At 36.7% G+C, this 26,202-nt stretch overlaps 1 long non-coding RNA gene across 1 annotated transcript in view; it reads left to right on the forward strand.

Annotated features, from left to right (window-relative positions):
• The first annotated feature begins 1,003 nt into the window (after window positions 1-1,003).
• Window positions 1,004-26,202, forward strand: part of LOC135327309 (uncharacterized) — a 33,088-nt gene continuing 7,889 nt past the window's right edge. Inside the window, exons 1-2 of the long non-coding RNA XR_010387414.1 lie at window positions 1,004-1,167; window positions 5,473-5,622. This is a non-coding gene — a long non-coding RNA (uncharacterized LOC135327309). The remainder of the gene's footprint in view (window positions 1,168-5,472; window positions 5,623-26,202) is intronic.

A 26,202-nucleotide genomic window follows, 5' to 3' on the forward strand; every position in this document is an offset into this window, starting at 1 on the left:
GAAGGAGCAAAAAAAACCCCAAAACCAAACCAAAAGACTGTTCTGTGTGCTTCAACCAGCATATATCCAGTTCCTTAGATTTCAGAAATATTTAAGAAGCATGATTTTCAAATTAATCCTCTTGATTTCCATGTTAACAGAATAAAACAGAGATTACAAATATGATACATTTATAAAAATCTCAGTTGAAATCCAGATCTTTCCAGAGTCTCTAGACATAAAAGGTGCAATAATTTCATGATCAAGTGTCTGGGTTCCCATATAGGGACACTCAGCTTTCTGAGAAGTAATAGTTTTGTCTAGAAAGTCTGTTTCCTGCATTTAAAATGCAAATAGGACCTTGAAAGTAAGAACCAAACTTCAGCTAAAGCAATACTATTTCTTACTCTGAAAACCACAAAAAATGGTGGCTTTGAGACATCTAAGCTTCCTTACTCCTCTCAGCAGAGGACTAATTTGTGTGTTGATTCAAATTTGTCAATGGTAGCCACAGTGACACAGCCATAGCTTCTCTGCACCAGAGGATACACATATATCTTCAACTGCTTATCATTCCCCTCTAGACACCCAAAGGAGCTCAAATGATCTTTACATAAAATAAATAAATAAAGCTTTCAGCTTTGCCCTGACATATTCATCAGTGCAAATATATAGCACTTCAACCAAATACAGGAAATGTGAGCAGGCTGTGTCCTTGGCACTATACAAATAAGAAAGAAAGAAAAAAAAAGTAAGATTCCTTCTTACAGAGAAAAAGGACAAAAAGGGGATAATAAGCCATCTAAGGGAGCGGTTTTGTTCATTTTTTACCTTGCGGTAATGACTGCTCTGTGACCACACATCTAGCCTGGAACAAAACTGTGGAGTGTCCATTACCCGTTTGTGCAAATTTCTTATCTACTTCAGGTAAATGGACATTAACCCAAGATCCAAAGCTCTGCTGGTGACAGGATCTTTAAGAATGCTTTCACTTTTGGATTTTTTCTCACTAGTTTTGTCAGGGTTCCCTGGAAACTTTGTTGCAAAGAAATTCTGGACCTGGAGAAGATGCCTCAGCAGTACAGAGTATGGTGATAGCTCCTTCCCCTTACTGTGACCAAGAAGCTATGCCCAGGCAAAGCCAGTAGTGTGGTCTCCTGCTGGAAGCCTCGCTGAGAATCTAGTACGGTAAATGTCCCTGTAGACTGCCAATGTATTTTACCTGAATTTTTTAGATGCAGGCCTTCAACCTAGCTGGGTCCTTTATTATATGATTATTGCTACTGAAATCAATGACACTAGCAAAATGCATTAAGGAAAGCATGGAATTAAATAACATACTGTACCGGTGACAAAGTGGCTGGGATATCTGATTGGAATATGCAGTAAGATGATTTTCTCTACATATTCTTAGCCAAGATTTTTTTTTTATACTTCTACATGAATTGAAGAAAAAGTTAACACACACAAGTACAAATTACCTATATCCTACTGGTGAAGATCTGCTTGTCCTGATGGAGTCCACTCAAGTTACAGCCAAGTTTTTACTAGGCCAAAGAGTTTCTTTAAAAAAGAAATCTGGATATATCTCATTTTAGCTGCAACTATGGAGCTCTTGACCATGTTTTATCATGATCAGTTTAGTAGTATAAACGCATATCGGACACTCATGACAAAAGAAATGGAACTAAAGGAGAGAAAGAATGATTGCTTGGAACTATAAGCTCTGCATGACCTTGAGAATAAAAGATCACAAAGGATCCGAAAATATGGTGCAACATAGAAATGATTTAAAATACTCTTAAAAGAAACAGCTGTAGCAAGATGAGAAGAAAACAGATAATTGACACCAGATGTCCCTCTCAGACAGTGATGAAAGAGTAATTACAGAGGGAGAGATAGCATCCTGCAGAGAGCAGATAAGCTTTACCAGCAGCTCTACAAGAATGCATAGAGAAAAACATGACAAGTTTCACCACTGCCTATGACATAAAAGAGATGCGAAGAAAAAAGTCTTCCCTTATGCACTCAAAAAGAAGATAGAGGAAGTCATGAAGACCTTAAGAGGAAAAATACCTGGGACAGATGGTATCACTAGTGATATCATAAAAGTTGGAGGGAACCCAGTAACAGAGCCAGGAAAACTTATCAACTTGAACTACAGTGAAAGGAGTGTCAAAGGACTGGAATTACACTATAATCACTCTTCTGCATTGTAAAAATGCCAAAGGTGCTAAGAGATATACAGCCTTCTTACAGACTTCCAGCCGTTTCTTATGTTATTGAGCACATTAGCTGAGCAATTGACTTTTGTAACAGCTACAGTTCAACCATCCAAAAATAGATAAGAATATTTTATAAAATGTATTTCCTGTTGGTGAGGTAAACTATCCTAAAAGCACCTCATTTCATGAGGCAGATAATGATTCTCTGGCAGACTGTCTATCTACACGTCTAGTAATGAAAGAGCAATATGTGAAAAATAAATTCCTGAAAATCAAACCCTAACAAAATAACACACCACTCTACATACACTCCCTAGGGAGAGGATGAGAGGGATCATGAACTACATGTGACAGATGTTAGTTAGAGTACTTAAAGCTCTACTGGGAAGCAATTACATTTCAGTGATGAGGGTGGGTTGAGAATATATGTAGAGGAGAAAATTATGAGCAAAAAGTAACCTTGGAATATGCCTACACATCCTTTCTAAATATAGGTTAATAGTGATAGGTAAGTTTTTCCATCTATAGTTGACAAGCATTTTCCCACATTTACTTCTAATCATTTTTTAGAATTTTTTAAATAACTGGACAAAGTTTTCAGAACTTTTAAATTAAATTAAGATCCTAAATTTACTCATATAACAATATCCATCTATAATAAATGGATCTATTCTTCAAAGTTGCTGAACAATACTGTTCCTATTTGCTGTCTATACCTTGGATTGCTTTTTGGATACTAAGGAAATCAGCTTTCGAATGACTTTTTACTTTATGATTTTTTTTTCTAATTTGAGTCTAGCTTACTAATTCTGTATTGGTTTCACAGACCAACAAACAGACTTAGTTTTGCTGAATATTTTCGTAAGAAAAGTGTTCTCACCTTTGCTGGGGAATGTTTTAACTAGTATTTTCTGATCAGCTAATGTAAATTGGAACACAGAAAAGTGAAAGCATGTTAGAGTTTTTTGGTTAGGTTTACATTATAAAAATGCTCCCTGAGGAACTCTTAATTAGATTGCTTTTTGTTAAGACTAAATTTATAATATAGTTTAATTATTTCATAAGAATATTCATTGCTGGGAAAGCAGGTGACAAATTTAAATTAAAATTCTAGTTAACGTCCTGTGAGGTTCAGTATGGAATCTTCCCCATATAGGATAATGGAAACATTACTAAATGACTTGAAGGAATTATTCAATTACTACAAAAACTGCATTTATAATTTAATACAAAAATGCTGGATTCAAAAACAAATCCTGATGTGTTGAAGAGAGCCTTATCGGTACAGATAGTATTTTTGTTAATAGATCAAGGCATAATGCAAATAATAACTATTAAATAAGCTTTGGATGAGAGCCGTGGTGAAGCACATTGGCTCCTATTATCTCTTCTCTCAAAAAGCACTGGTAAAATAATTTAGATGTCAGCTTAATGATTATGCTTTCTTGAACATTTATACTGATGTACAGAAAGGCATTTATGCACCCCAAAGAGGTCTGAAATATTGGTGCATTTATGGTTTCCAGCAGTGGAATTTGCAGAGGGAAAATTAAAAACCTACAAAAAATGTTTGCAATGAAGGCATGAATGTTTCACATAGGGAGCTCATGCTCTTCAATCACTGTAGGCATGGATTTTAAATAAGCAGGTTTCCACTCTTGAATAGCACCATTGAGCGTACTCCATCAAGACAACTGGCAGTCCAAACAAAGAACATTATCAAACACGTGTGAAGCAATAATTATGCAACTGTCATTAGTCAAATCAGCAGCTGTTAGAAGAAAACAGTAAATGACAGATGGAAACATTCTTTTTCTTTTCCTTCCTCCTCTTCTATTTCCCTTCCCTCTCCGCCTAGATGAGACCTTTTTAAAAGTGGAACTGTCTGGGAAAGTGGGGCATTAAAAATAAAGATGAGTCACTTTCTCTTAAGTTGTGTTCAGCAATTTGCTGGGAATATTCGCAAAATAGGTAAATAATGAACAACATTGCCCTCTGATGGACTCTCTTTTGCTCTGTCAAGAGTAAATATGCATGAAATCATTCCATTTCTGCTTTTGTGGGAGGAAGACAAAATTACTTGAGTAAGTAGAGTCAAGCTGAATTTTTGGAACAGTTTTTTTTGTTTTCCTGAAAGTGACTGAAGTCTGCCTGAAGTAAAAACTCCTCTTAGGTGACTGCCTAACTTCTTTTCAAGTACGTGACTTATTCCTTTGTAAAGTAATATGATTTCAATGGGACCAATTAAATTTAATATATAAATGTTTGGCAGATTAGGGTCTCATAATAACGTCACTTTTCTGTTTGTTACTGCTATAGATGGGAGAAATCATGAGACTTGACTATATCTATGCCAGAAAATTATAACGGATTTAAAGCAAATCTTTTAAAAGCTTGTTTGTCCCCAAAAGGACTGAAACAGAAGTACCAGCATAGATTTTTAAATGCTGTTTTTAATGTATCCTTGCCCAATCAGAACTATGAAATACGAGATTTGCAAGAGTCTAAAGAAACATAAACAAGTTCCAAATAGTTGAGGGTTTTTATATGTGGTCTTTTGTCCAAACCCAGTAATCTCCACTTGAGCTCCCACAGAGTCTGAAAACAGGGCTATACCAAAACTAAGCTCAAACTTAATAATCACCACTGAATCTTAGTGTTTGGACCTGAGGTCTTCCCTATTACAAAACTCGGTATGAACAGTGGCAGTCAGTATAAAACGAATTTCTGGGTTTCCACTCTTATCTCATATATCCTGATCTGTGTACCCACTCATGAACAGAGCATAACAGTGAGATGCGTTAATTTGCTTTTCTATTATTGCCATGGTCTTAAATGTACAATCACAGGAAGTAATTAGTGATGCTCAGCGGAAATAATAAATAAATAAGCACTTAGGTGAAAATTATACTGCTGGAATGTGTACTTTTTGGCTCAAAGGATCACCTAACTGGCTTACTTCGAACATGCTGAGCCAAATAGTGTGATCCAGCTAACTTACCTCTGAAGTCTACCTTGTCATTTCCAGCATTACTAACTCTGACTCATTGAATGAAGTCAGTGGTGCAATTCCAGCTTCACTGAAGTTCATGGCAAAATTTCCATTGATTTTTATACAGCAGTACTTCTTCACAGCATTTAGCATGCAAGGCTTTAAGTCCGCGTATGAGAAAGGTCACTATTAAAGAAGTTCTAGGCAAATCCCTTTCCTATGCTTTTTCCTTTTCCCCTTCTTTTCTTCTTTTTAATATCCAATACCTGTTTTCAGTCCAAAAACAGCAAAGCAAAGACTGACTCAGAAGAAATAATGAAATATGTCTCACGTTTATATCATATATGGATGGAAAAGTTATGAGCCACCCACAGAAGAGATGAATTGCATGAGAAACAGATAAAATAGATTCCGTTCTCCATGCCGGTGAGTTGTGGAAATTTTTAAACACAGGTCTATTTTCAAGGGAACCCACTATTAATTTTCATTTTGTTTGGGTTGTTTATTTATATATCATTCTTTTCAGAAGTTAGATTTTCATGATAATAATTCTTTACATGAAAATTCATCGTAATATCTCTATGCATACATCTGAGTTCTTTGTAACTCCTGTGGATAGACACACTCACAGATGCACAAATACAGACTCATACATTGAATCTGGAAGAGGAATTCTAAATTTTTGACTGTTTCCTATATGTTACATGACTGAAATAACAAATCTATATTTATTCCTCACATTTCCCTTCTCCCCTAAAAGGAAAAACCATATGTGCATATAGGCAGTGTAACAGCAACTGTAATACAGAACAGTAACTCTTTTTCTTCTTTTTTCCATTTTTACATAAACTGGAGACTTTCATATATTGATAACTATTTTTTACTTATTTTTTAAACATAATCTTTCTGATCCTCTCTTAAGCAGTTTTGTGGAAGAGTAGCATCAATGTTTATTTATTCCAATTTTGAAATGTCTAGAGCATGCAATAGTTTCAGATTGAAATAACTGCTTTCTAATGTATCCTTTGTGTTACTCGCTATTGCCTAGAAGCTATATCTTTTGAGAGGGATCAGAAATCATGTAATAGAATGAAATCAGGAGCCGACAGTACTTTACACAGATAAATTTAATGATGAATCAAACTATTTTAAAAATAGTCTTAACAGGCTATACCTTGAGAAAAAAAATAAGTCAATTGCACACTTTGGGGCACAAAAGAGGAATAGATTCTTTTCAGATGATACTGACTGCTTCAGATTTTTGTGGATATATAAATATTCCAGTAGCAAAATAAATATGTTTTCTAAGATGTCTCTGAATATTAGATCAAATAATGTTTCGGCAAACATAACTGATCTGTGTATTACTGTAGCATGCCAACCATCCTTAATTTATGTTCACATACTAATGAAGGAGGAGTAGACCAGTTGCATGGCTGGCCTGAATATTTGCCTGACTTGATTCATGGCTGTTGGGAAAGGTGGATCTTCTTTGTAATTTCAACTCAGAGAACTTCTCAAGACTGCATACGGACTCAGAATGTCAGGACAGAAACTAGAGCTGAGACACAGTAATCTATTCTCTGCCCTCTTTTACCTACAAAAGTTTTCAGGTAGCCTGAAAATAGCTTTAAGAAATTATCATTTTTATTGGTATTATTTATGTTAGTTTCTTACTTAATTAGCCAGAACTTTAGTATATTTTGTTTATTTATTTATTGGCATATATTATTTTTTACATATCTAAGTGTAAAACAATGGTAAACATCTTCATGAAGATGTAAATGTCTAGTTAGTGAATCAGTTCAGTATTTTATTTCTCTATGGTAAGATGTACGGTAAGATTAGATTCCAAGTCTTTAAAGTCTACCCTTTCAAGAATTTACTTTGGAGTCAGATCAGCTATCTTATACAGAAGTTCTTTATGCTAGATTTATATTTAGTTCTTTTGATAACTGAGGTGTAGAATGCCTAGTGCACTTAACACACGATGAGTGATTTAGGTCATGGCTTTGTTACAAGAAATACTCTTTGAAGCTTCTTTGACAGTTTTATAAACCTTATATCAAAGCCATCAATGATGCATAGCTCATTAATTGAGAGAAGAGAACATCTAATTGCCCTTCTTGTACAAGCTCAAAGTAAGAATAAGCTTCTCTTGTTCATATTTTTTCCTTCCTAAAATGGCATGGAGGTGCTTGCCTTTCTAACAATTCATACCTTTTTGACACCTTTGTGAGAGAGAGTCTATATTTCATTTCTTTTAATATAACCAATTGTTCCCTTTCAAGAAGTAAAGGAAAACTTGAGAGAAACCCAACATTCACTCACCAGCTAAAAAAGAAAGGCAGAAGACCAGTCCAAAATGGGCCTTGGGGCCACATTTGTCCCGGCAAGTGCAGAGAGTAGTCCTGGCTTCAGAAGGCATGGCCAAATCTCATCCTCATATGGGGACAGGTCAGCGTGGTTGTAAAATTAGGAGCTGAGAAGTCCTCCTAGACCCCACTGTCAAGGCTGGCAACAGCAGGAGCGGATCCACTCTCTGTAAATATCCAGGGAAGCCAAAGTTGTTGCAAAGACTTTAAAATTCCCTCTGTTTCTTCTTATAACAGCACTTAACTCTCCATTAAGCTTACCAGTTATAAAAAAGCGGTGGTATTTCTTGAGTTTGTGTAAACTAGTCCAGCTTGTACATGCTGCTGCTTTCCACTAGTATAGAATAGCGGCATCAGTACATTTGAGGAACCTTGGAAAATTTATTTGTGAAGAACAAGTTCAAGTATATATGTTTTCAGCGTTATAATGGAACTAATGGAACTGTAAATGAAAGTAACTTACTTCTATTTTTATTCAAGGCCTGTGGGCCACTGAGACATAGGAAGACCAGAGGAAAAATAAAGGAAGCCCCCTTTACTCACATTGGTTTTCAGTGTGGTCCATTCTTCCCAATGGTGTGGGTCAGATGCCTATATGGAGCACTCTTACAGTGAGCATTAGAGTCCTTGCTTGCCTAAATGGTGTGACAAGGAAACCTCTTCTCTGTGTGGGATCAGATGGCCAAGTGTTGTCCCAGGCATTATTATAGTTGCAAACCTTACCCCATTTAACATGTCAGGAATGGTCAATCTTGAGTTTGTACCATTTCACAAAATTTAAGTTCACTTTAAAAAGTTTTCAATGAAGAATGCAATGTCCCCTAAATTTTAAGAACATTATATTAAAAAAATGAAATAAAAAGTTGTCTCAGCAGTGATTGTGGACTGTTACTTAAAAAAGAATTAAGAATAAGAAGAAATATAAATGGACTAGGGAAACTGATAAAGAAAAGCTATCAGTTTAATCAGGCATTAAGGAAAAGATTTGAAGTTTTGAAAAATGGTAGATTCCCACAGCTTTTTAATATAATGTGGCATAATGGCATAAACCCCGAGTGGTAAGCATCTCTCACTTTCTAAATGCAGCAAAAAGAACTCAAACTCCTATGAGCTAAAGTGGATTGCAGAGAAATAACAAATACTGACAGTAATAATTACTGAATTTTTATATTCATAGAAAACTGGGACTTCATAAATATCAAATAGTGCTCTGAACCATATAGAGTATATGCTAGTTTTCAGTAACTAGAAATTCAGTGATTATGTCCAGAGCTATTCATTATTTATCCATAACTTTCAGTATAAATAAACAGAAAAGCTATAAACATTTATTAGAACAAAAAAAAAAAAAAAATCCTGGGGAAAATCTACCTTTTATTCATATAGAAGGAGATGAACTGATTATACTGCTCATTTCACTCCTTCAGATTGGCTCCCCAATTCATTTTGCATGTTGTATTCAAGCCAGAAGGCAGGAGACAGGATTTTTGCCTTTAGCGAACCTGTATGCACCAAACCCGAGAGTTCTTTTCAAATCTCAGTAATATGATTGAAATGAAGCTTTCTACATATAAACATTAGCATTTTCAGTGGAAGTTAAAAAGATTCAAGTCTGACTCAAAGCAGAAGTCATTTAAGTATTATCGAATAAATATAAGGATATAAGAACTTTTTAATGTATAACTAGGTGAAGTAAAACTGAATGCTAAAACTCTGTGGAAAACAAAACACAGCAAGTTAAAACATGCAATGCAGGGCAAAAGGTAGTGATTTATGTAAATTACCTACTGTTTCTTTTTTATTTATAGAAGTTATTTACTGTAAGTAATCTAATACAATGTTTCAAAACCTTTTCTTTCCTTTTAAAGGAAATGAGATAGGAGGCTATGTCCATCAATAACTATTTCATAAAAAATGGGAATAAATTTTACACTGAATCTTGACAGACCTTCAAACAAAAAAAACACCCAACCAGCTCAGGCAGATAGATACCTAGCTGGTGTGCAGTGGAGGCACCCAAAGCCTGCCTGGAAACTGTTGTTTTGCAAGGGTTGGAAATACTGATATTCCCATCTGGAGTAGAGAAGACTTAGCTCAAGTGGAAGATGTTGCTGAAAAGCATTACGCTTTCAAATGGTCAAAACGGTGAGGGACACTGAGCACTGAGGGCTTTGCCTCTGTAAGGAGGGAAGACAGACTTTCTGTCTCTGGGCTCACGCTGAGGAAGGAACACTCTTAGAAAGGGGTAGAGCTGGGGTTTGACCTTTTTACAGTAATCACCCTTTTCTGGATGATCCTGGAAAACGTGTTAGTCTAATCTGGTAAACAAATTATTTCTTTGTTTAAAATTATTTTTTGCTATCAGTATGTCTTCCATTCAGGAATTATTCCATTGTGCTCATGTTTCAAATGGATGGTACGCTCAGAGAAAACAAACTCACCATCCCACCAGGGAACTATGGAAAGGAGAATTTATGGGGTCCAGACCGCATATTCTCAGTCAAAGGGTATGGACATGAATGCAGCTTGTCCTCTGGCTCAGATGTGGCTCTGGTCATTGTAAAATAGTAGGTGGAGCTGAAAGGAAATGCAAACTGAGTGGAGTCAAAGGAAAATACTGTTAAAACAGTTTACAGCTGGAATGATTTTTTTTAAGGATTTGCCTAGAGTAAATAGTTTTATTTCTGTGAAGAACACAGTTGTAAGACACTAGACTTACAGATGTAAAACATCAAAAACCAAGATTAGTTTCTGCTAACTTCTGTGGAGACTTCTATAGAAGATCAAAATCAGTACTCTTCATGGAGTGATTTTGAGGGAACTCTGCTAGCTCCACCTTTATTATGGTGTACTAACTAAATCTATTAAACAGGAATTTTCTGGAAAGCATTTATTTCCCCCATAGAAATCAGCAACTTTATTCAGTGTTTATGGTGGAGAGCAGTAAATTGAGCAATTTTTGCACCAACAGTGAAAGTAGGCTTGACATTTTCACGAAGTTTTGCTCCAGGCTAAAAAACAATATGCAAATGAAGACTGCTTTTTAGTTAAGTGCTCCTATCTTTTCTAAGATGATTCAAACTAAAAAATGAAAACTGCTGTGGAGAAGAGAGGACTAGTATCACTCTGAACACTAATTTTTCTTTCATCTTTCCTTTCTGCTACTTGCTTCAGAGTTTTAAGCAATGTCCAATTTGCTCTGGCCACCTGTTTACTCTAACCCTGTAACTTGTTTAGTATACAAAATGGTGGTCTAAAGTTGTATGGGATTTGATTGAAGGAGCAGATGCTTTTGAGTGACAATAGTTTTAGCTTCATCCTCAGAAGCATTAAAAATAAAGACGTTCTCTTCGTTCAATGGTTAAATATATATATTTTAAGTCAGGGACCTATTTCATAGAATAAACGCACATCGAATGCCTACATGTAACCTCTGAATTTCAGAAGTACATGAGACTATGTACTGGATTTGGACAGATAGATGCAAAGACAGGGTAGGCCTATAAATCTATAAGAGAGAGAGTCCTTGGGTTTGATCCATTAGGTTCTTCACAAACACTTGGCACATTGAATTGATAATAAATTGCCACAACAGAACTGCATTTACTTACAAACCATGCTTTACAGAGTTGGCTTGGTGAAAACCATGAGACAAAAGTATTGCTGAGCTAACAAGTAAATGCTCCCATGATCAGTTTTCCTGTAAGCAACAAATTTCAGCTTTCAGCTCAATCTCATATAGACTTTCAGAATTTCTGCAAACTTCCAGTGACCAGTTCAAAGTAAAGGTGCTCAACAGCGTATCTATATATCGAAATGTATTCAGCTGAAAAATACATCTGAGAGATTACAATCTGGACATATTGCCAAAGTGCAAGAAAGACTAGCTCTAAGGAACAGTGTATTCCTTGTAAATTATTTGCTCAGTCATAGTCAATATCAAATAGCGTCACAACAGCTGTAGTGCCAGTATTCCACAAATCACTGAAAAAATATTGTACTTGAGATAGATAATGACAACTGAACATAAATTATATTTGACTTTGGTTTTGAATGTTTATGGTTACTGAAAAAATAAAAACTGAAAAAAATATATTTAGTTCAAGTAACCTTTGACCAAAGAAAAAATTATGCATTTTACTTACATGAAAAAACATCTTTTCTATTTCTTCTATGATTGTTAAATAGTAGTGAGTTATAAAACAGAAAGTCAGAAATACCAAAAATGAAGGGAAATGCTGGAAAATGCTTTAGCAAAAGAATCACATTTTTAGTTATTCCCTCCAGGAAATTATGCATGATATGAATTTACCAGAGAAACTCGCAAAAACCTTCCTGTTGAGATTTAACTTTTCAATAGTTTCCACTACACTAAATGTAACTACATTTTGTGATGATAATAGTATCTCTAATGCCAGATCAGATCAGACTGGCTTTTTGTATTGTTCATAAGACATCCTATATTTTCCAGAGGAGTTACTTTTCATACCAATATGTCATCCACTTTCCCTAATTCGTTTGAACAAAACTAAAATGCAGTTCCCTGTGCGACTTAGAATCTCCATTTTGAAGTGAACCAGATAGAGCTTGTTCTGCCACCCATGGGTCATGGATCTCTGTCTCCCTATCTATGGTAACATTCAAAGCTTATGTGGTGCTTAACATATCATTTGAATATCTGCATTAATCCTCCAATTTTTCTAATGAGAGTTAGAATAAAGTAGTATCGCTCCCAGTTTCAGTGCTGAAACTGAAAACTTTCTCTCTCTTAAAGCACTATACAGGATCAGAAATCACTAAGCCACTGTTTCCAGTGTCCTACCAGTCCTTCAAATGCAATAGCATTCAGGCCAATAAATGCCTTAGAGCAGACCAAAAAAAAAAAAAAAAAAAAAAAAATTTGTCAAAATAGTCATTCTTTCTTTGATCTGGTGTTCAGTTCTTGAAAGCTGCTGTTTCACTAGGTCATGTTTATATGATAACACACAAGTCTGCCTTGGGCATCTAGGGACATCCTCCAAAGCTTTAAAGTCTCACAAGGGCCAGATTGTACAGCTTCCTAATTAGATAATTTGAGGGAGAAGATTTCATCTCAGCACAGAGATCAGCCTCAGTTTTGACTAGGTCCAGGAGCTCTGCATGAAAACATTTCATTGGCTAATGGTCACTGATGCAAATGTGTCCTAATTTCTGGTCTTGGTGAAACCAAGGGAATTTTTGCTTATATGGACTTAATATTAAACATTTAGAATTTCTTACTAGCTAAAGTACTTCACTTTAGACTTCCTGAATTGCTGGAATTTTTTCTTCATTTTTACTATTTGAACAAGCCAGACACTTGTTTTTTTAAAGAACTCTCCTAATAATATGTATCTCTTCTGTAAAGACAGTGACCTTGACCAATACTGGCAGGTTGGATATTCACTATCTGAGCTGTTCTCTGACACCATTGTGCTTAAACCTAGAGGATTTTCTCAGTCTTTCTTTTCTTTAGCTCTATTCTGTCTTCTCTATATCTGTAACTATATGTAGCTGACTCAAATTTATTACAAAATCTGTGTCTTACTAAACTCCGGAGTAGTTGTCATAAAGGACTGACGGTTATTTGAGGCTGAGCATGGTATATAAAGTGCAAGTAGAAAGCACAAGAATGGTTTAATAACATCAATATGAATGGAGAGTTTGTGTATGACATTGCTATAGGACTTGTGTGTCCAAAGGCACGTCTGCTTCTTTCTACAATGCTGGCTAGTTTAAGAAAAGATACTGTCTCTCCCTACAAATCTACAGTTACAAAGACATTGAGAAGATGGTACCATTATGGATGAAGCATTTGGTTTCATTATCATATGACTACAAGAAAGCTGCTTCTGCAGCATCAAGATATGTTTAGACATTCTTCTAAATCCATGCATTTCTGCTGTAGTGCAACTGGTTAGTGCATGTAATAAGTAGGTGTTCATGGGAGTCTCTCATGGATATAGCTCTAAATGAGAATCTGCAGAGGGGCTTTGCCTGTTTGAAGGTACAAAAGATACTCAGCCCAAAGCCAGGATATTCAGTACTGTGTAACTGTATGACACTTCCCAGTCTCTGAATTGATCTGATCTCATTAAAACTTACAGCTTTCAGCAACCTATTCTTTACTATGTATAATATTAATATTAGTCTCATGCCATGCAGGAAGAACTAGTATAGAACTAGCCTCTAATAAGTTCCCTTCCAATGCCAGTATTTGTGGACTCAGGACAAAGTAGGAAGATAACAAGGGAAAAGCCATTTATTTTGCTGATGCAGTGAGTACGGAAGCAATGGCAAGGAAAGGACAAGAGTGAAATTAAAATCTCTGCAAGACAGTAAAGGACCATAAGTGCCCTTCAGTCTCTTACACAAGCAAGTCCTTCCTAGCAACCCTGTGTGGGTGACCTGAGTGAAAGGAGAAGGGTAGACGTTGTGATCGAAGATACTGACCATTACAGCTTAGCTTCATCAAATATAAGTACAATAGCTTCATCTACATTTAGGCAAGGGATGCACAGACTATTTCACCAGAGTGAGTGGAAAAGTAAGACTCATCCTGTGAGTATTCTCTGAGCAAAATATGCAGTCTTAATCTAGTGTAAAGTGACATGAGACTTCAGTCCCATTTGCTGTCTAGAGCAGCACTACCAAGATTTTTAAGAATGTAGAAAATTATCTGACTGGCAAGAGGTCCATAAAATGTATTGATTTTGTCTTAGTTTGGTTCTACTGCAGTAGAATTTTCAGATCTTTTCCCCAATATCTATACTGGAAGAACATAGAAATCATCAATATGGGGAAAAATTTCAGGGCAGAATCTAAAATGTTTCAGCAATGATGTCATTTGTCACACATAGTATTAAAGAAACATCATTTGAGCAATCATTACCTGAGATATGTTTTGAAAAAAATAAGACTCACTCAGCATCAGGATGTGAGGTAAATGTAACATTAAACACTTCATACTTTCCAAGTCAAGTATATATCAATTAATCTACAATGGTTTTGAGATGAGCATATGTTCTTTACCTCTACTTTATCAATTAAAAAAAAAAAGAAAAGAAAAAGAAAAGTTAGCCACCTATTGGCAAGAGGATGAACACCTCCAAAAGACTTGATAACCAGGTCACAGGATCAGAGACAAGATTCCCATAGCTTCTTGTTTTAATCTATTCTGTTGTCAGAAATGAAAAACTCCTGCACACATCCAGGTTCTGCAAGCCATTTGTTATGTGCTTCATTTTAAGAATAAACCCTCTATACATAGAAAAATAAAAAAAACACACCTTACAGCTAACATTAAAGAAAAGACACAATGGTGATCTAATTTTGCCATATTCAATCAGACGAAATAGCTTTTCATCCCGGTATCTCTTCTCTGACTATTGATTAGAGAGAAATCTTGGGTATAAAAAAGAAATGTACTCCCCATTGTCTACCTTTCCAGCTTTTAGTAATTCCTATTTTGTGATTTTCTGAGCTGAAGATTACATTCCATCTGTTTGTTTATAGGCCATGATGCACCTTCCTTCCATTAGGGTTTTTTTAACCCTTTAACTCTTGCATACGAAATCAAATTAACTCCACAATTTGTATGGAAACACACTTCCTCTCCTGATACATTGCAATTCCCTTCTGTTTCTGTCTTTAGATTTTTCTCTATGAAAAAAGTGGATAATTTATTTTCTAAATTTGTTCTAGAATTTACAATGGCATTCTGAAACAGACCTCTACCTGAGGTAGCCTTTCAATAAAAAGTACAAAGAAAGTGACATACCATGTGTTGCCAGGACTAATTAAAAAATAATAGATGAGAAAAAAGCAAATGATCAGTAAAACTAAGGAAAGGACATATGATTTGTCATGAAAATGACAACACCAATTGCTTAACTAGCCTATGTAGATAGATACACATGCGTATAGATGTTGGCTAATGCAAAAAATCTCTCAGAAAGGTTTTAGATATTGCAAGAGAAGCAAGAGAAAAAAATGCCGATAAATATACGTTCATATTCTGTCCGGAGTGTAAAATGAACATATAAATTCAAATACATTCTCCTCTCAGAAACAGAGGAAGAAGAAAAAAGGTTGAAAATGTTCTAGATATTTTCTGTCGGTGATGGCCTATGCACTTTTTGCTAACCTGTATTGCCCTAGTACTTAATTCTGTTCTACCACCATTTGCAACATATAAACTTGCAGAAAATAAATATACCAAGGTCACGATCTCTGGAGGGCTCTCTTGTCTAGATGACTGAATGCTTTAGGAATACTAAGACTGCTTCCTCCATCCACCCCCATTTTTTCTTTTATTCAATTCTATCTCTACCTCTTTCTCATTCTTTGTGTGCAGAACTACAGCTGTCGGTGCTGAGAGTTCATAAAAAGCTGCAGGATTGCCACTGCAAACATTGAAAACTATGATCTGGGCAACAGACTTAAAAAAACGTAAAACAGAGAGATTAAATCAAATTTGAGTTCCTTTTATTTGACCTCTGGTGTATGGACTTTCAGGATAGATCTGGTTTATTTTTTTATTTATAGAAAGTGGTATTTCAGAAAGTGTCTGTACAGTATTTATGAATTGCTTCGTGATGTTCAACTCTTTTAGTATGTAAAGCTTTTTGATGTTGTTATAGTTAGAATGGGGATGTTGTACCATTTCACTGAAATATTTATGTGAAAATCCCATTAGAAAAAAGTCTAGACATCTTCAGTGCAACCGGAGTTTCCACAGCTGTGCTGGTGTCACAGAGCAGCACCATCACATCCCCAAGTGAAGTGGTGGAAGCTCCCAGGCACTCGCACACAGATTCACCTGTGCAGCAACAAGGCAAGTCTGAAGTGAGGGTGGAATGGCCCAGCTTCCTTTAGGCAAAGTGCTGGAGACTTCCTTCTGTCCTGGTTGCCCCCTGATCCTGCCCTGCAGGTGAGCTGCATGGGTCTTGAGTTCCAACGTAAGATCCCTCAAAAGACCCATGTGCTCAGAATCTTGATCATGTTTTCTCTTAAAGAGGCCTTAATTTCTGGCTACCAGATCTCTTTAAGATGCTTTCATTTGTGCATGTGAAAACAAAAATGTCCATAAGCACAGAAAGCTGTGACTCTTGGCACTGAAGTTTGGTTGCTGTTTCTGTCTGTCCAAGACAAGAAGGAAGCAATGGCAGTCATTTTTCTAATACAGCTTTCTTCTCCTTGTGCATCTATTTCAGATGTGTTGACTACCAGAGAAGAATCTTTTCACAAGGCCTATTCACTTGCCTTTGTTGCAGGGGAATTAATGATCTGTTCTTGAGTGATTTTCACAGCTAAGTATCTGACAATACCCCTCCTTAGTTTTCTGTGGAGGAAGGTACCAGGCCAAATACAATCACTTGTATTCTTAGCTGAAATCAGCCTTCAATAAATATTACTGTACACTGGTGGTGATTTAAATTGTGGCCGATTCATGCAACCGATTTTTCATGTGAAGAAGAGGTATATTTGTTACAATTGCATCTGTCAGTAATTGACAGTTATGCACCAATAAGCGCTTAAATATCCCCAAACAAGAGTAGTAAAATTTGCAATGTATAGCCAACCATGCATTTTAAAACAGCAAGCTAAGAGTTAAGGGACCAGATTATGAATCTTTTGCTCATACTGCCAAGTACTTATTTCTTTCATCAAAGGGTCTTCTCAGCTGAGTGGACACACAGAGGGGTAGAACCTACGTTGTTTAGGTACTGTCAGTTTGCCCCTGCAATTGTAAAGGTTTTTATATAGTTAATGAAGACTAGCATGCTATGTTTTGACAGAAGTCTTTTACTCTGCAGCTGACACTAACTTGCCAAGAGGGGCATGATTAGTTATGGCATTGTAAGATAATGCATTGTGAGTCCATGCTAGGCAAATTACTCTTCACAGACCACTGGCAATGTGTCTTTCTTCCACCTATGTAATTTATGCTAAGTGTAACAGTTACTGGTAACACACAGCCCATGAAAATTAAAGCTGCAAAATAACAAACACACAAAGCAAACTAGATTGCAAGCTGAAAACCATTTCTCATAGGCTGTAATTATAATCATACATCAATCCTCCCAGCTAGATCACAGCCTGTAGAAGGAACAACATGCCATGGAAAATTCAGTCCAAAAACTTCATTATCTATCACCTAAACTAAAACATACTTCACCCTATCTGATTGCCAGCGTCTCCTACATCATGTTTTTGGCAAAAACACAACAGTGCATACCTTGCAACAGAAGAATTTTCCTTGTCAGCCAAACTATGTTATGTTTTGTTGTATGTCTGTACTGGTTTCCAACAATCATTCACAGTTAGGCCATGTTTCTCAGCTACACTTTCTCCATTGTCCATTCTCCATTCTCTTTATTTTCTGTCATAAACTTCAGGGTGGAGCATGCATTCCTTCTGTGAATTTATTCTACCTTTCTTCTCTTCACTGATCCACATTTCTCATTCCTATAACTGCAAAATGTTTCTTGAGATCTTTTACCTTGCCACTCTTGACTGAATTTATTGCCTTCTCACCATTGTCATAGAACTAATTTTTTCCTTTCTTTCTTTTGATCACTATCGGCTCCCATTATTTTTATCAATACAGTGATAATTGCTGTACTCTCATAGGTAAGAACACAAGAAGTTTCTGTAATTCAGCAGTAAAAAAAACAGCAAAGATTTTGCCATGACATCTTCACATCATCTACTTGTCTAACAATCCAAGATGACCTGCCCCAATACAAAAGTGAAGAGGGAAGCCCAGCCAATGTATTCAGGGTATATTTCTACTTGGTTCAAGCACCATGTCATTAAAGCATCTGGCTGCTGATATATCCTTTGGCTATTGTAACCTGCTTTTTCATGTTGTAATGCGATCCCTCGACAAGCTCTTGAATTTATTAAATGTATTCATTTATATGGTTCTGACTTGGAAATACTGGATGCTCACAGAGAGTTTTCTTCAGTGCCTTGGAAATCTACCTTCAACTACCTACTTGCTTTTGTTTGATTAGATGTGGAAGAAGCACTCTAGCTTATATTCCATGGATTGTGTCATAAATCCTAACCTACAATTTATTCAGATATCCACCAGCTTTGTGGATGTGCTTCAGAGAAGTCAGGGATTGTAGTCAGTATTGGGATTCTAGAAAAGAAAAAGGATCAGACATCCCTTTTTTCACTATCATTAGGAAAAGTACTATTTCCTCAGGTTGTCTCAATAGGAGTAGGTCCTTGGAGTGAAGCTGGAGTACTAATATTTTTTGATAATGAGTGACTTCCCTTCACGAAATACATCTGGATATCAAGAACCATATTATTACTAGCCATGGGTAGCAATTTGCTCAGGGTGAAGTTTCTGGAGTACAGTAATTGAGCAGGAGCAAATTTTATCTGAGATCACAAACAATCATATTATCCCCAAGCGTCTAGAGACTTTTCACCACTGAACACCTTTATGGTGAAAAGATCCAAAGCCTTCTACAAAAGAAGGGAGGGGAAGGTTGCAGTCTCCTGCAGAAAAATCATTGGTGACAGAGTGATGTCATATAACTGCATCAGTTGTAGATCTCACTGCCAAAACTATGCTTTTGCTAGTGTAGACTGCCCTACAAAGCAAGAGAAATTATCCTGGAAAAGCATGAGGATTATTTTCTGTTCTACATGTGTATGTTGCATGTTTTTTTCCTGATGCACTTAGCTGCGTTGGCAAAGTTTGTCATGAAAGCCTCACCTCAGATATTTCTAACCTTGTGAAAGACTTCACTTAATGGGATTGAAATTTTCTAGTATTTTTCTATTTTTTCCTGAGAATTTCAGCACATATTATTCAGAATAAAAACAGAAAAATAAAACAAGTAACCCAGTATTTATAGGTATGCATGGTTTTCTGGAACTGCCATGGTCTGGCAGCTAAAATTTGTCACAAGCATAAACCTCACTGAATAATAATCCACAGTCTTTTTTTAGGAAGAAAATGTTTCTTTGAAGGTCTGAGGATCAAAAAATGGTAGTCTATTCATACATATGATAATAGCTTTTGACTGTACTTCAGGTAAAAATGACTGACAGAAGCAACATTAGCCTAGAAGTACAACTGGAAAGACAGCTAGTGAGAAGTTTTCAGATCACTGAACACAACAAGAGTATCTTTCTAGAGGTTAGATGTGTATTTGGAACAAATGTGGATTGTCATTTTTGCAGAAATACATGACAAAGTTTAGTCACAGAGTAGTTCTACCGAGCTGCAAATAAATGTGCAGATGTTACCATGTACTGGTCATACCCACCAGAAAAAATGATTTACTTTTTGTTCTGTTTAAGCCTGAGGAATTCAGGCCTCTGACCCAGGTCATTCATACGCCATTTCTGTGACTATGTGAACAGGCCCATGTAAGAGTGTGGTATTCAACATGTTGCTAAAAGGTAATTACCAAACCCCAATACCTACACTCCTTTCTCCAAGGCATTTCCATCAGCTCTAGACTGAGGGAACTGCATTTTGGAGGAAGAAAGACAACATTAGGATGAACAGAGTATCTGGTAGGAGATTTGGTTACTGTCTCATTAGTTAGGTTATCTCAACTGCTTAGAAGACATGGAAATGGAGCGTAGCTGTGTCTGCTAATGCCCGCACCGGCGAGAAAGCCCCCGCGGCTCCAGGCACCCCGGGGGGGGGGGGGTCCCCCATGCTGCCCCCACCGCCAGCCCATGGTGGGGGGTCCTGGGTTATGGATATTAGGGACAGACAGGGAAGAAGTGCAGGGCGCAGCACATTTGGAAAAGGAGGGAAGCTGCTCACTCCCAAAGCAGAGAAAAAGCAATAAAGGGAAAAGCATGAGGCAGGAGTCACCAATTTTTCATTCACAGAGCAGGCTTTTCACCTGCCCCAGTTTTTCATTATCATCCACAGCCTTGCTATGAGATATGCTTTAATACTAGTGGGACTACTTGCAGAGCAAACGTGCAAGGCAAGATGAGTAAAGGTGGTGGGAGCAGGCCCTCTAGCTATGCATCTTTTGGGACAGGATGTATATATTTACCATGCGTATTTGCTAAGAGATGCATGCTTTCAGCATGTCAGTAGCAAATATGTAAAGGAGTAATAATTATAATCTCATTACCAATATTGCATGCCTATTCCAAGTTACAGCTACATTAATTAAAATTACCCCTGTAAGTTATGAAACTTTGAAACCTGTCTCTCGCGCACTGTCATGAAGAAAACACAGGCTGTTTACAAAGGCAGCATACGCTGATTTGATAGTTTTGTCCTAGATACTGGAGGATGGAGGGAATAGCCATAAAGAATTTTCACAGCCTTACTCTACAATTACTTTGAAATCTTAGGTAACAGTAACAACAAAAGAAAGATACAGAGCCTGTCCACATTCATTACCAGACTGTGTTAATTCTGTCTCTACGATGTACTCTACTTATTCATACAATTATTCAAAAGTATGTTTCTACTCAGAAGTGTCACAATAAAGAAATGAGGGTTAGGCAGACAATCTTTGTCTTTTTGAAATAATTTTTTTAAATTTATTTTGTATCAGTTGATTTTATTTAAATAAGCCATCATGCATGATCATCTATTCTGTTCATGGGAGTGCTTTCCTTTTAATTGAAAAAAGATCCACTCTACAGAATAGAAAAATGATGATAAAGACAAATACCTAAAAAAGTCAAAGAGCCTGCATACAGTGTCAAAGCAACAGGGTGTCTTCTATTTCCATCTACTGGCTTACAAATAAACAAGTATATTCTAGACCAACATATTTTCACGACTGGGGGGAGGGCGATGGCTATCCTCATACTTTGCTGTTCCCTGTTGTATCTTCTTGTTCTTCAAGGAGGAGACTTTGTCTTCTGTTTCCGCATTGCCATGGGTTCTTTGGGGCATAAAAGCCCTCATCATCCCCACAGAGCCCAGTTGCTCCCACAGAACTCACCTCCACTCTGTGCCAAAGTAATACACAGTTTTGTACCACCCTCCTCGGCCAACTCTGTTTTCTATAGCTTGATCGATCCCTTTGAATGTTCTTCTGCTGGGACCCAGATCTCAGTGATCACAGCTGAGGACAAGGAACTTGCTGCAATTGCAGGCACAGTACAGTTTAGGTGTTGTCTTGTTGCTCTAGACTTTGGAAGAAAAGGCCAAAGAGTTTCTGAGTTCTTTTCAGATGGTGTTGGTATTCTGTCCTGCCCTTCTAAGAATCCATCTAAAAGTGTCTTTAACCATTGGAAAGGAATAAACAAAGGATATTTAGCTGGGGACCTAAATATAACTGTAGAAACTTTTTTTTTTTTAAAAAAAAGAGTCTGTGCACTTCAACATCCATCATTAACCTAATTAAAAACAAATCAAAATAAAAAATCAAGTATTTATATAGGATGATTCTGGATGATACCTGATCACTTAAAGTTGATGCCTATGTGGGAGAGAATCTACTGAAAATTTGATCTCAGCTGACGATGCTGATCTCACACATGCATACACCTATATACACAAACACAGACCATTTGTTAGTGTCCTAGATAATTCTGTATGAGGAATAAAATATAATTGGCCACAAATAGAATGTTTTCCCTTGACTGTTTTTCAGAATAATAGGGAGAAAAAATCAAACAAACTGAAATAGTCCAAGAAGTTTAACCATCAGCATACCAATGCATCCTATGCCAATTACATCTACTGACAGCATAAGAGCTGAGATACTCCACATTTATTTCAAGTGTTTTTAATGCTTTCAAGGCTTTGTCTCTGGCTTACAGCAAATCATGCTACTAAGCTAACACAGGAACATTTCAAGTTTTCCTTTCTTGACTGTTTGTTGACTACTGTTGAAAACAGACTTTTTAAAATAAGCGAATATAGCACAGGAATTCATTATGAATTGCATAATGGCAATTATGCCTGGCAAATTAGGATACCAGCTCTGTCTTCCATGCTGCTTCTTTGAAATATAGTGAATAGATTCTGTAATTAAAGGCTTTCAAAGAAGAGTTCAAGTTTTTAATCTGTTGCTTCAGACTTTGAATACAAAAAAATTGAGACAAAAGGATCTGTTTGGGTTATTTTTCTATGCTACTCTAAATTTGTTTTGTACAAACTACAATATATTCTTGTTTGATCAATGTAGTTCACTTCTATATAAGCAAACACAGTCCTATTATGCGAGATTCTATATTTCCTCTAGGATAACTTTTCTTCCAACTAACAAATTCCATTTGGATTTTTGTTTCCTCAGGGGGCTGGAGAATGTTTAGAGAGGCTTTCCTCTTTTTAGCCTTTACTTTTAGTTTAGTTGGCTTAAACCTACACAAAAAAATCACCTTATTCATTGGCATTCTTCTAGTCTTTGACACTGAGTTTGTTTATTCAGACAGTACTTTTAATCTGTTTGTATATGTCAGTCCTTCTAGTCACTTGTATCTTGTTCCTGTAGCAAATACACTTACGATTTTATGGTCAAAGGCCCAGTCCATTTGTAGACAGACAGTAACGTCAGCCATACAAATGCATTCACATATAGATCTCAAATTTTTTTGCATTAATTCCAAGACATTCTAGGAAGTCTTTTCAGCACCTGCTTCCTTCTGGATAATATTACAAAACTGCATACAAAAGTTCCATAATTCCTTGGATAAGTGTCCATGCCTTGTATCCATCTACCTGGATTTCTATGTTTTACATTTTGGGCAATTCAGGTAAAAATGGCTGTAACATTCCAAGTCCATTGAAACTGTTGTAATGTAAACTTGCAAGCTAGAGCCTTGGTTTATAGAAATGAGTAGGAGGAGATGCATATATAGCCAGTCTTGAGCTGGAACTGCCCCATAAAGCAGGTAAACCTAAAGACTGTCAAAAGGCTCCCTATCTCCAGACTCCGATTAGACAACAAACTAAAAGGAGGAGAAAGCAATTCTTTCCACAAAGAAAACTGTATTTCCTCTAGGCAAAATAGAGTAGAAAGCAGACTTGAAAATCCTCCTCCTGGCTTATCGTACACATGCAAGGATACAAGAATCCTTTCTTCTGCCTTACTATCGAGTACAGTAACTCCCAGTCTCTTCCTGGATTGAATGGTCCTTTCTGGGTTCCTAGCAAAGGAACCCAGCAAAGTTTATCCATCACCACTCAGGCTTGATTGCAGATCTCCCTTCTATTCAGGAAAGCCTCCTGTTCCTTCCAGCAGCTTTTGTGGTACTTGCAAAGTGCTTCCCTGCCAGCCTGCGAAATTTCCTCCAGTGGTACCTGCTCCATGCATTTCCCAAGGAAGAGCACTCTTCCCTCCTGCTTCTGCCTGACCCAAAGTGCATTGGCTGTGGCAATTACTGCTTTTAGGAAACTGAGCTGGAAAAGGGGGTCTTGGAGTGCCCTTACTGGTCACCAGACACTCCTGGGCATTTCTTACGTGGGACTAGATTAGAGACAGTCTGAAGGAATCCCCCAGCGGTGTATAGCGTGGAGCCCTTAGTGACGACCGCTTTGCTCTACACGTTCTCGCTGCTTGCTAATGTAGACATAGCCACATGACGATATATGGTATTATGTAAGAAATGGAATAATTTAAAACAGTTAAGCCATCATCAAAGGAGGAAAAAATCATTTTCTCAAAGACAACTATGCCTTTTTCCAAAGTGTCTCTCTGGTCTGGCTGTTTATTTTCCCTTTCTAGTTCTTTCTCTTGTGTCTTCAAGAAACATTTTCAGCTCTCCCATCTTTCTCATCTATTAACAATAATAAGTTACACTTTAAATCTTTATTGTAAGCCAAAATGTGTCTCTGCCTTTAACATCCTTAGATATATATTTTCTTCCTCTGGCTTTGAAACAGGACCTAGTGCTAGAGGTGCACTTGAATTGTCAGATCCTTGGACTGCAGATGCAATTTGTGGAGGATTTTCTCCAGGGGCTTTCTCTCCTCTCCCTCAGGATATGGCACCTTTATAAAAGTCATAATATGAAAGATCAGTTGTGTAATTCAAAATCCATCCCTCACTCAAGGAATGGTGCGTGTTCCTTCTAAACCACTTATAAAGAGCTGTGTCTAGGAGTTAAGAGTGCTGGGATGCTTCTATATTTGTAACAATGTGTAGATCATTTTTTTCTAATCCATTTTCTTCTGGACACTGTGTCCTGATTCATGCTTCAATAAACTTCAGCCTGCATTCGTAATATTAGGGAAGAAATGTAGTGTTAGGCATGTCTTAGTCACACATCCTTTGAAAGGGTCACTCTAGGTGATCTCACCTATGTATCTAGTGATTGCTAGGCAAGGTTTATTCTAGGGACTGACAGAGATGTCATCACTCACTAGACATGGGATAATCCCAGATTTGGGATTATTATCCATTCATAATTCTCTTATCCATCAGTATTTCTCTCTCTGCAGTCTTATTTACAGCATGGGTTACAAATAATATCATTGAAATCCTTCTGTGCTGAATAAAATTGAAAGTTGGAGAATTATTATATATATATAATTATATATTATATATAACTATGCTAAAACTATCATACCACCTTCGCAAAGGGGTGCCCTAGCTGATGACATGGAAGGCTGTGCTGATAATATCTATTTAAGTCATTTTATTAAGGTAGTGAGGTCACTTGCCCTTACGTTTTAAATAGAAATTTTTGTTTAAATTCTGCAGGTGAGAATGCACTTGCTGCAGTCCAGGTGAGAAAGCTGATAGCAATAAAATGAATGAGTTTTGTCACTAAGTTCAAGTAAACCAGTGTTCATTTGCTGTCTTTGATTTGGCTCATTTTACTTTGGAATGCCACCTAGGCTGTATTTATGCTCATATGACAAACTTCCCATCTTAAACTCTCTCCTTCCAAATAACTGGGTTGGTACACATACCACAATGCCCACTGAAGTATTTAGGTAGTGTGATCGGATAGCAAGTGGAAGGAAAATCTGAGTGAAAACAGCAAGAAAATGAATGTAAAACTCTTTTCAAAATTTGTTTAGTGTAAAATTTGTTCTTGAGTTGCAAAAGTGCAAATATTTGCCTAGCTTTATTAAGATTGAGTATTTCTGAACTCATGTAAAAAAACACCAAACCACATCTTAAGGTTTTATGATATCTTAGTTATTAAATGCTTGAGAAATGTGCTTTGTAATGAAAGCACCATCACAGCCCAGCCTTCAACAACATGCATGCTGCTACTGTAATCTCTAATCTCTAGCAAATTACTGAAAATTGTGGTGTTCTGATTTTCTTGGTATTGTGAAATTAGAGTAATCTGCTAATTTATTTCCAACAGCACCTGTGTTCTTGATGTTTGATCTCTTCATTACACATGCGATCTTCAACGGAAAAGTACTAGGAGAGTATATTTATTAGTCTTTTAATTATGTTTTGCAAAGATGTTTCATATCAAGAAAGGAGCAAAGCCCATTTTCATTGCAAATGTCCCTAAATGTATCAAGGCTTTTAGAATTTCTGCTATAATATATGTCAACAGGATCATAAAGAGGAAAAGAGTTACCGTGCAGCTCTGTTTTTGTCATTATTTCCTTGCTTCTGTTTCTTGTTCTCTTCCCTCTGTCTGATTTCAAAGTATAGAAATGTGCTAATGTACTGCCACACCA

The sequence above is a fragment of the Dromaius novaehollandiae genome, chromosome 2, assembly GCF_036370855.1.
Source record: "Dromaius novaehollandiae isolate bDroNov1 chromosome 2, bDroNov1.hap1, whole genome shotgun sequence".
Lineage (NCBI taxonomy): Eukaryota > Metazoa > Chordata > Aves > Casuariiformes > Dromaiidae > Dromaius > Dromaius novaehollandiae.